The sequence below is a fragment of the Humulus lupulus genome, chromosome 4 (genome assembly GCF_963169125.1).
Source record: "Humulus lupulus chromosome 4, drHumLupu1.1, whole genome shotgun sequence".
Classification (NCBI taxonomy): Eukaryota; Viridiplantae; Streptophyta; class Magnoliopsida; order Rosales; family Cannabaceae; genus Humulus; species Humulus lupulus.
This window is the reverse complement of record NC_084796.1, coordinates 39,291,263-39,303,320: the sequence shown is the minus strand read 5'-3', so window position 1 is coordinate 39,303,320 and position 12,058 is coordinate 39,291,263.

Here is a 12,058-nt window from a genome sequence, read left to right as displayed (position 1 = left end):
GACAAGGATCAACACCCAAGTCGTTAAGGAGACCTGGTTATATCCAGGTACCATATGCCCCCCAAGTAACTGGGAAAGGGTCTTTCGTGGTTACTTTAAGATTAAAATTGCAAATATGCGTAAAAAGCTTATTTTTATTATTACATAGAAAGTGGCTTTCCAGGCCTTACAAGTGGATCATTGATAATATTTCTTTAAGTGGACGGCGTTCCAAGTCCGTGGGATGGTCCCTCCATCAAGTCGAGATAACGTATAAGTTCCCTCCTTGATGACTTCGATGACCTGGTAGGGTCCTTCCCAGTTCGGTCCCAAGACTCCATCTTTGGGTTCTATTCCGGCCAGGAAAACTCTTCTTAGGACCAAGTCGCCAACGCTAAAGGCGCATTTTGTGACCTTGGTGTTAAAGTATCGAGTGATCTTCTGCTGATAATGGGCAAGCTGGAGTTGCGAATCCTCTCGCCTTTCATCAACTAGGTCTAGGGAATGGCATAGGAGCTCATGGTTCTGACCTTGGTCGTAGGACTGGACTCTATGCGACAGAACCTTAACTTCCACGGGGAGGACTGCTTCACTCCCGAAGGTTAGGGAGAAAGGAGTATGACCCGTAGGAGTCCGATGCGAGGTCCGGTATGACCATAGGACCTGGGGGAGCTGTTCCGGCCAGACTCCCTTTGCTTCGTCTAATCTTTTCTTGAGGCTCGCCTTTAGAGTCTTGTTGACAGCCTCAACCTGGCCGTTCGCCTGAGGATAGGCCACGGAAGAGAAGCTTTTTACAATTCCATGCCTGTCACAAAACTCAGTGAACAGGTCGCTGTCGAACTGAGTGCCGTTATCGGAGATGATCTTGTTGGGCAGGCCGAAGCGACAGATGATTCTTTTAATCACGAAGTCAAGCACCTTTTTAGACGTGATTGTTGCCAACGGCTCTGCCTCGGCCCACTTAGAGAAGTAGTCGATGGCGACCACGGCGTAACGGACCCTGCCCTTTCCAGTGGGCAGGGCGCCCACTAAGTCTATTCCCGAAACGGAAAATGGCCAAGGGGCCGAGATCATTTTTAGCTCGACTGGAGGAGCTCGAGCAACTGCAGCGAATCACTGGCACTTGTCGCACTTTTTCACATATGAGATCGAGTCTTTGGACAGATTCGGCCAGTAATAACCTTGCCTGAGAACCTTTAAGGCCAAGCTTTGCCCCCCAGTGTGGTCTCCGCAGAATCCTTCGTGAATTTCCTGCAGGATGGCCTTCGCTTCACTTGGAAGAACGCACAGGAGGAGCGGTAAAGAGTGCCCACGTCGGTACAATACTCCATCGACTGTCGTATATCTCGGAGCTTGATACTCCCTCAGGCAGCTTGCCCTCGACGAGATATTCAGGAATGGGGGTTATCCAGGTCGGCCTGGCGTCGATCATCTCGACCTCTGCCCGATATCCTTCTATACTTGGTTTTTCCAAGAATTCTATAGGCACCAGCCCCAGTGTCTCTGTCTCTCCCGAGGTGGCGATCTTGGCAAGAGCATCTGCATTGGTGTTCTGTTCTCGAGGTATCTGTTCGATTGATCCTCGCCCAAACGCGGATAGCTCGTCTTTTACCTTTGCCAGATAGGCGTCCATCTTGGGTCCTCGTTCCTGATACTCGCCCAAGACCTGGTTAACCACGAGCTGGGAGTCACTGAAGCACTGGACGGAGCTCGCCTTTAACTCCCTGGCTATCCTTAGGCCGGCCAGCAAAGCTTCGTATTCTGCCTCGTTGTTGGAAGCCTTGAACCCGAACCTTAGCGCCGAGTGGAACCTATGTCCCTCGGGGGATATCAGAATGATTCCGGCCCCGGAGCTGTTTTCGTTGGATGAACCATCTACAAAGATCTTCCATAACGATTAGGGCGAGGTGAGCTGAGATGAGTCCTCCGCTGGATTCTCCTGGAATCCCGTGCATTCTGCCACAAAGTCGGCCAAGGCCTGACTCTTTATGGCAGTTCGTGGAGTATAGAAAATCTCGAACTGACTGAGTTCGACCTCCCACTTTAACAAACGTCCCGATGCTTCAGGCTTTTGCAAAACCTGCCTTAGAGGTTGATCGGCCATGACATGTACCGAGTGAGATTGGAAGTACGGCGTGAGCTTTCGCGAGGCCGTAATTAGGCAAAACGCCAGTTTTTCCATCAGCGGGTATCGTGATTCTGCCTCGAGGAGTCTCTTGCTGATGTAGTAGACTGGCTTCTGAGCTTGGTCCTCTTCTCGTACCAGTACGGTGCTAGCTGCATCCTGAGTGACAGCTAGGTAGAGAAAAAGAGGCTCGCCGGCCTTGGGCTTGGATAGGACAGGCGGTTCAGCTAGATGCATCTTCAGGTCGAGGAATGCGCTTTCGCACTCTACTGTCCAGTCAAACTTCTTGTTTCCTCGGAGTAGGTTGTAGAAGGGCAAACACTTATCGGTTGACTTGGAAATAAACCGGTTCAGTGCGGCCACTCTCCCTGTCAAGCCCTGGACATCTTTCCGCGACCTAGGCGAAGGAAGCTCGAGCAATGACCTGATCTTGTCGAGGTTTGCTTCGATTCCTCGGGTATTAACTATGAACCCCAGGAATTTCCCGGATGCGACACCAAAAGTGCATTTCTGGGGATTGAGCCTCATGCCATATTCTCGTAGTATTTTAAAACATTCTCCCAGGTCGGAAACATGGTTGTCGGTAGTCTTTGACTTGACGAGCATGTCATCAACATACACTTCCATGTTCTTTCAGTTCTGGTCCGCGAACATTCTGTTTACTAGCCTTTGGTAGGTAGCTTCGGCGTTCTTCAAACCGAACGGCATGACCTTGTAGCAATAGACATTAGTCGGGGTCATGAAGCTGGTGTGTTCCTGGTCCGCCGAATTCATCGCGATCTGATTATAGCCTGAGTACGTGTCCATAAAGGACATGAGCTCGTGCCCCGCCGTGGCATCCACCAGCTGATCGATCCTTGGCAAAGGAAAACAATCCTTGGGGCAGGCTTTATTCAAATCGGAGAAGTCGATGCAGGTCCGCCATTTCCCGTTGGGCTTTGGAACTAGCACGGGGTTGGCGACCCAAATAGGAAATTTGGCTTCACGGATAAAGCCACATTTTTTGAGTTGGGCCACTTCTTCTTCAAGGGCTTCAGCCCGGGTTGTTCCTAAACGTCTTTGCTTTTGAGACTTGGCAGGAATGCTTTTGACCAGATGGAGCGTGTGCATGATGACACTCGGGCTGATCCCTACCATGTCCTCGTGCGACCATGCGAATACATCTAAATTAGCCCAGAGAAATGTTATCAGCTCCGTCTTCCTCTTGCTACAGAGGTTTTTCCCGAGCTTGACCATCCGTGATGGATTTTGTGGATCAAGGTTCACCTCCTCGAGCTCCTCAATAGCCTGGAGCTCGGACCTGTCTTCGCCTATTCGGGGGTCAATGTCCTAACTAAGGGCGACACTTTCCCCTTTGGCGTTTTGAGGTTTTTCAATCTCAGGAGCCGCCAAGGGTTCCTGGGATTCCTCTTCACTCAGAATGGCCATAGCCAGCTGCCCGATTTTAGATTTTCCCTTCATGGAAATGCTGTAGCATTCCCTGGCAGCGAGTTGATCGCCCTTGATGGTGCAAATTCCTGTTGAAGTTGGGAATTTCATGGCGAGGTGTCGAATGGAAGTGATAGCCTCGAAAGCTATAAGCGTAGGTCGGCCCAAAATGGCGTTGTAGGCCGCGGAGCAGTCAATGACCACAAACTCGAGCAGTTTAGAGACTGTCCGAGACTCTTCTCCTAGGGTGATCACCAGCTCGATCGTCCCTATCGCTGCCGATCCTTCTCCCGAAAAACCATACAGCATCATGGAGGTTGCCTTTAGATCAGCGACAGTCAGACCCATCTTCTCTAAGGTGGATCGGAATAAAAGGTTCACCGAACTCCCGTTGTCTATCAGCACCCTTCTCACTTTCCGATTGGCGAGCTGGACTGCTACAACCAAGGGATTATTGTGAGGGAACTGGACATAGCCTGCGTCTTCCTCCGTAAAAGTGATCGGTTGCTTCTCTAATCGTTGCTGTTTTGACTGACGCTGCTCTAGGACGAACTCCACTCCGTTGTGGGCTTTTAGTTCATTCACGTATCTCTTCTGGGCGCCTCTGCTCGTGCCAGCCATATGCGGACCTCCAGAGATGGTGGATATCTCTCCTCCGACCACAGGAGGAGGGACGTCCTGATCTATCCGAGACTCGGGCTGACTGGCCGGGGCTTCCGGAGCAGGTCGACTTGCTGGAACCCTGTTCTGTGAGTATTGAGCCAAGGGGCCAGCTCGGATGAGAGTCTCTATCTCATCTTTGAGATGCCTGCAATCGTTGGTATTGTGTCCGACGTCGTTATGAAAATGGCAAAATTTGGAAGTGTCTCTCTTTCCCTTGTGGTGTTTCAATGGTTCCGGCCTTTTCCAGGGGACCCGAGTAGAGTTGGCCAGGAAAATACTTTCCCTGGACTGGGTGAGTTCGGTATATGTCGCCAACACGGGCTTGAACTTGTCTACAGACTTATTCTTCTTTTGGCCGTGCTGATTGTTTTCGCCATTCCCCTTTCTTTTGCTTCCGCCGGGCTGGTTATTCTTTGTGACGTCTGGGGTCGCTACCATGACCTCCGTCCCCACTCCAGCGGGCTGCTCGGGAACCTGGCTGGTCCCCGCGGCTGAGGCTTCGGCTTCTTCCAAATTTATCCATTCTTGGGCTCTATTAAGGAATTCGTTGACCGAACTGACTCCCTTCTTTTGTATATCCTTCCAGAGATGTCCTTCAACAAGGATTCCGGTTCTCATGGCCATGAGCTTGGAGCTTTCATCCGCGTCCCTAGCTCGGGCAGCGAAGTTCGCGAATCTGCTCAGGTAGGCCTTCAGCGTCTCACCGGGCTGCTGTCTCACATTGGCCAGGGAGTCGGCCTGAACACGGGCGGCCTGGGAGATGCGGAATGCCCTTTTGAAGTCAGCTGAGAAGGTCTTCCAGGAGCTGATCGACTATCTTTTACTTTGCTTGAACCACTGTCTAGCAGGTCCGGTCAGTGTGGAAGGGAAGATCAAGCATCTCAGCTCCGGGCCAATGTTATGGGCCATCATTAGGGTGTTGAACATCCCTAAATGGTCTGACGGATCTCCGTCCCCGTTGAACTTTGATAAGTGAGGCATACAGAAACCAGATGGGTATGCCGTCACTGCTATGTTGGGGGCAAAGAGTTCCATCTCATCTCCCAAATCATATTCGTCTTTTTCCTTTTCTGACAGGAGCTTCCTCATCAGTTCCTCCATCTGAGTTAGGCGCTCGAGGGTTTGGTCCTGAGATCCGTGGTTATTCCGGGGCTGCTCAACAGCTCCGGATCCATTGTACATATTAGGTGGGTTATTGCCCCTCCTATCTTGAGATAGGTTGTTTGGGACATTCCCTCCGTTACGTACTTCGGATCGCCCCCCCCCCCCCCCCCGAGCGAGCCTGACTACCATCTTTAGCTCGATCCTCTCTGTGAGAGTTGAGGTGATCTCGAAGGTCGCCTCCCTGGGTGGTCTAGTGGCTTTGTGCCGAACTTAGTCGCTGACGCAGGTCTCCTCCAGAGAGATCACTCCGGCGACTGCCGGTCCAATGATTCCTGCTGGATAGGCTTGAATTCCGTCTTTGGTGGTGAGGACCTGAGCTTTCTTCCGGCGCCCTGCAACGCCGGGAAGGTCCCGCTGATGGTGGGTTTCTCCTACTACTCCCGTAAGCTGGGATGTCTCGGACGGGCTGAGGAGGAGACAGATATCTGATCGGAGATGGAGGATGCCTGACTGGAGAAGCGATCCTGGTTCCGTCTGGACGGATCAAATTTGGTGGGGGCCTTTCAGCCCTGCCAACTTGCTGGTCCCGCGCCGGGCGATCTGGACGAGGCGCAGGACAGTCTTCGGGGACGGGCTGACGTCGTGGGCCCTCCCCGGATCTCCTCCGGGAATTTCCTCGAGCTCTCCTGGGTGTCCTCAAGGATGGTTGAGAGCTAGGAGTCGACGTCCTAACCGAATGGCTGTATTGCTGTTGTCCGGTCCCAGGCATTTCCCCGAGGTTTGCATCTCGATGGTGCAATGAAGGGGTGGAGTTGGCCGCTGGAAGTCTATCTGAACGGCTATGCCTGGACTGATTACCCCGGCGAGACTTAGGAGCCTCACCTTGCCTCTCTCCAACGTTAACGTTGGTTATGAGAGGGGGTAATCGGGCCAGGATATCCTGGATTTGCTGACTAGCAGTTGCTAACTGGCTCCTCAACTGAGCGTTCTCCATCTCCACCGCAGTATAATAACACGGGTTCGGATTAGGTGGCCGGGGCGCCGAACTACCAGTATCGTCTTGGCCCCCCGGCTGCTTTCCTCGTCGCTGCTGGACTTCAGGAATTTGTTCATCAGGGATGGCGGTATGATGAGCCTCCTGCCCATCATGCTGTTCTGCCTCGTTGCCATGCCTCGATCGAGTAGTCACCATAGTTAGATGTTTGTAGCAGCACTAATCGAACTTGCTCTCAATGAAAGCACCAAACTGTTGACGCGGTTCTTCGCCAACAGTTAATTAAGAGAATGAGAGAAGAGGATTAGTGCCAAATATAGAACCGTAACAGATATAAGATCTTAGTGAATGAAAATAGGTGACTCGAGACACGTTTTTAAGTGGTTCAAAGGTTAAAATCCTTCTACTCCACTAGTCAGTATTATTGATATATTCTGGGTATTTGGTTACAAAGTATATCTCTCCAGAGACTATTTGTTCCAACCCTTATCAACTCCCAGGGTCTCCATATTTATAATAGAAGGCACCTGGAAGTTGGTAAGGAGGTCATCCCGTGACCTTCTTATTTGTCATATCAACTCTATGACATTCATGATTAATTCCTAAACCTGACACATAAGTATGGTCAAATCGATAGATAAGGAGATAATGGGCCGCACGGCCCAACCCAGCCGTGGGTGTGTGAACACGCACGTTCCTGCAGCGTGTCCGAGAAGTCAAGGAGATATCGGACACGTGATGTCAGATATATGCACGTTTATCTTGTGTGTGTTGACTTTACAAGGGGTCATGGCCTCCATATCTAGCTCGTACCACGAGCTGTGCATCTGACCCGACCTTCGGCCTTTCGATTCCTTGCTCCAATCTTGGGAGTCTTGGCGAGTCCTTGAGGATTCCTTGAGCTAAAGGGGGTACGACCTCAAGACAGGATCTCCAACCTGGGGGATGTTTATGGACTAACCATGATTAGTCCGAAGCTCGGCCTGCTAATCAGCCCGTGGGAAAATCAGGGCGTACAAAGAGTATGACTCCAAACTTTTCATAGGAGATCAATACGGACAAGCATGATTTAAAATCAATTTGGACCTGATCTGATTAGGAGACAATGAGTTCTCATAAAAAATTTGTCTATTATTTCCCTCCCTTCCTTCTAAATCCTTAAATCTACTTATTTTGTTCTTCATCCCCTTCCCCTCTCTTCCCATGTGTTTTCTCTTTCTCCCTCTCTATCTTTTTTCCCACACGAATTTTTTTTTTCTTTTTCTTCTTTCTCTCATTCACATGCTCACGAAATTTGTAGTGAAATTCTAGTATTTTATGTTTATTTTTTTACTTTCAATGAAGAATAATAGAGAGTTTAAGAAATGGGCGTGCATTTATTATGAAACCCTAATTTTTAAAATTTTAAATTAAGTTGAAATATTGAAAAGAGAGCTTACCTCTTATTGATTGGAATCACCATTCCTAATGGCCAAAAAAATTTGAAATTAATGCCTAGAAAAAAAGAATCTATGCAAAAACAAAAGAATATTTACTTGTTAGTAACTTGATGTAACTAAGTCACCTACATGTCATGTCAGCATATTTGCACATTTATCTAGGTACTCATGTGTGGGTAATACCCATTGAGAACTTTTCCATATATATATATGTAACAATAAGTATATGTTTTAACATGAGATTAAAAAAATGGCTGGCGCACTTTTTTGAAAAAAAAAATTGAAACAAATATATATATTTATATAACGTATAAAAAATATTTATATATAACATATTTTTATACAGGTGAGGTAGTTAAAAATATCATTTATTTTTGGATTTGTATCTTTAATTCCTTAGTAAATGGTAGATTTTTATGCAAGTAAATATCTTTTTTGTAATTTATTTTCTAAAAAGAGAATAATGATTTTTTTTTCAAATGAGAACAATTGAATTAATTTGTTATTTTATTAATATTTTAAGATTGATTGAATTAAAATTAATTGTGATCAATTAATTGATTGATTTCATAAAATTGATTGATTAATTTTTTTAGCTATTCATTTATTTTGGTAATAAATGTGTACATGCATACATTAGTAACATGCCACATAGATTGTATGCTAGACTCATCCAATTAATTAACATATCATGCATCATTATAATTGTCATTTTTGCACAGCTTAGATGATGGGCTTATACTGATGGTCCATTATTTTAGATAATTGGAAAAAGATCAAATAAAACGGGTCATAATCTTGATAAGTTTTATTTGGGCCTGAATGAACATGTATATTTTAAATTCCTCTCTTGTTGGTGGTTCCACTTGTGAATGCCCATTTTCTTTGCACTACTAGATTGTTAATAAAACGAAGGTTCAAAAACCTATCATTTTGGGCTTTGTGTGGAAGTTAGAGAGCCTTAGTAATGGGTAGACATACTGAACCCAACTCTCCTTCATGCAAGCTCGAATTGTTAAGGCATATTTACCTGAGTTGGACTTATTTGTATTAGGTTAATCTTTTTTAGTTCGACTTAATAATTAATTAGAAACAAATTAATTCTAATTTATTGATTAATTTTCAATGGTATTTTTAGAATTAATAAGAAAATTATAAACTATGGTTTATTGATTATTTTAATAATTTGGCAAACCTAAATTGGTAATTTTTAAAAGAATAAAATACTAAATGATTTAATAATGAGTTTTTTAAAATTTGAATTCGATCTCCACCATTGATCTAACAAGGTTACAGTTTAGTGGGGCCTCATGGCGCTTTGATTTCGCCTCCCTATGAAAGGTTTTCACTCGACTTCTTAACATGGTTAAATTTCTTAGAATAGATGGTTATCAATGGACCTCCTATAGGAATTAAGTCTATAATAATTGAAACCGTGGGTCAAACTCATAAAGTAAGAAATATTTGTGACTCTCGCATACCGAGACACATGGATTTTTGTTACTTTGATCGGATGGATAGGTAGTTAATAAAATTCTAGGATGTTTTATTAATTCAAATATTTCTCTATTTAACTAAGTGAATTTTTGTGACTCTCACCTATCAGGACACATTGGTTCACGGCTAGTTAAAGTACCTAAGAAATAGAAGATAAGTGTTTTAGTATTTTGCTTAGCTCAAAACATTTTGTATGTTAAGCTATTTCTAAAAATTTGATGAATAAATGTATGTCAAGAAATGTGTTAACTTCTACTTAGTTGATAATCGTAGCTCTAAGCTTCCCACCCTATACTCTCTATAATATCTAAAAAGTTACTCTATGGTGAGAACCTCACGAAATGTTTGTCAAACATCAACATGGTGTTGATTATGGACAACATCGAGTTCCTGATAATCAAAGACATTCCTATTTTTGCTATGCAACGATCACCAAATACTTCAAACAGGATTGTTAATGGGGGACTGAGCAAAGAAAAAAAAGGCTAATACTACTGTTGACCCTCGATTTGGCCAATGACACGGAGTCAAAAATACGACAAGAAATGAGATGATAATTAAGAATGGAATCTAATGGTAAAGAATAGACATAAACAATTTATAGTGGTTCAGCTCCAATGGATGGTAATGACCTACGTCCACTTAGTGCTATTATTAATATTGAATCCCAATGTCGTGATCAAAGAACTAGGGTTCTTGAGTTTCACATGCCTTAGGGGAAATACAACTGTTTGGAGGATAATCGCACTGTATGCTCTTTCTTTCAGTATTCAGAAAAAAGATTCAAAAGTCCCAAAGTTCCCTCCTTGAGCTCTCTCATGCATATTTATAGGCTCAAGGGGGTTACATGGGTCAATGGGCCATAACTATCCTTAATATCCGTGTATCAAGGAAATAAAGAGGAAATAATCAACGTAATTATTATAAGATTACAATCTTTTAAGGAAATAAATCGAAGCCTATGACTAGCCTGGTCGCATCTAATCGTGAGGTTTGACGAAGCAACGGGTAGTTGGTCGATAATCGAATAGCACCCCTTTGTTTCGACTCTGCCACGTGTCAACCATGTATGAGAAATCCTTGCCAAGTCATCAACAGCCATTTTTGGGTAAATATTTGCCCCCCGAGTTTATTTTACTACGACCAGCATAAAGTAAACTTAGGAAACTGACTCTTCGTGTACCGCACCAAATCTGTCAGAGCTGCCCATGCCTTCTTGAAAACGGTAACTAATCATGTCCAATCAAGTCTTTTCGATTTCCCAAAATATTGTCTGACGGCTATTGCACTTCCCCATACTTTGAAAAAAGTAATTCCATGATTACCTCTTTTATGGTGCCACGATCACTATAAATAATACCCCAAGAGCACATTTTTACTTTTTACTTTTCATTTATCTTCTCTTCTTCAAGAACTCTGAAGAACTTCGACCATCAGAGTCCAGAAAATCCAGAAGCTTTCATCGCTGATCTAAGGAACTTTCACTCAGACGTTCAAAACGTTCGTGTTCGTACTCTAACTTTCATCCAAGTAAGTTTCCCGAATCTTTCAGTCGTTTGAGATTCCATGCAAAACCATTTTATATCTGTTTCGTATTTGAGCTCTTGAATGTTCTTGGCTGAAACTGTTTTGGGGTAAATGGGCACATTGATCGATGTTTGATAGGGTAGTGAAATAATGTTTTATAGGAGTTAGGAGTTAGTTTGGTAGTTGAGATTGTAGATTTAGGGCGTAAAATCGAATTTTTTATTTCGATTTTTAAGCTAGCTAAAAAACTGGGTTTTTCCCGCCCTTACAGAGTCGAAAAGCTTTTCCTGAAAAACTTTTCACTTCTGATTCTTAATCTATTTTCCAAACTGTTCACTTTAAATACAGTGTTTTTTATCAGAATGTTGCTGGTTGTATAAAAGCTTAACTTTTATACACGAGCAATGTTATTCCAACTTTTAAACACAAGGTTTTAGGCCTTAAATTCTCATCTCCCCCTTCTCTATTCGCAGATTTTCATGCAAGATCCATGGGGAGGTGAGAGTCCTATCGACGATGACTTGCTGGCCCAATTGCTTGAAGACGAGGAGCAACTTTCGTTGTTGATACCAGAGATCCCTTTTTCTCGTGTGACCCCAAACATTCCATTGCCCCCACTTCAAAATATGGGTCGAGTAAAGTCCAAAGCCCAGAAAAAGAAGCCATCCGCTTCCCCTTTAAATCACCCTACTCCTCGGGCTGAAACTCATTCGACCAGTGGTCGGGAAGAAAACACCCCTGACCCTGAAATCCAAACTCAAGCCCAACTCCAAAATGCCATTCAACCAGATGTTGAATGGTACATTTCCCCTCCTAGCTGAGTAACGATTAGGATGATTGCAAATTACATTAAGAAGTACGGACTTCCTGGGGTGACCCTAGTCCAACCTACCAGAGACCAATGGGAAAATCTGCCTGGAGGCGCCTTCAGCACCTGGTCGAGGTATCACATCGAGGCAGGAGCGATCCTGCCTCTCTATCCTTTCTTCCAAGGAGTGGCCAACTATTTCAGAGTCATTCCTTTCCAAATAACCCCAAACGGGTATAGAATGCTCTCTGCACTCTATATCCTTTATAGCCATAAAAAATGGCATGTCCCCACACCACACGAGGTCAACTATTTGTTCGACCTAATATCCAACCCCAATCAAGAAAACACAGGGTTCTTCCATTTATGTCACCAGGAAACATCCCGCACTTTCCTGGGTGATACCACCTTTATATCCAATGTGGGAAAGTACCATCTAGAGTACTTTCTGACTACAGACATTGTTGCCAACAACCTGGCCTTCACCCAAGGAG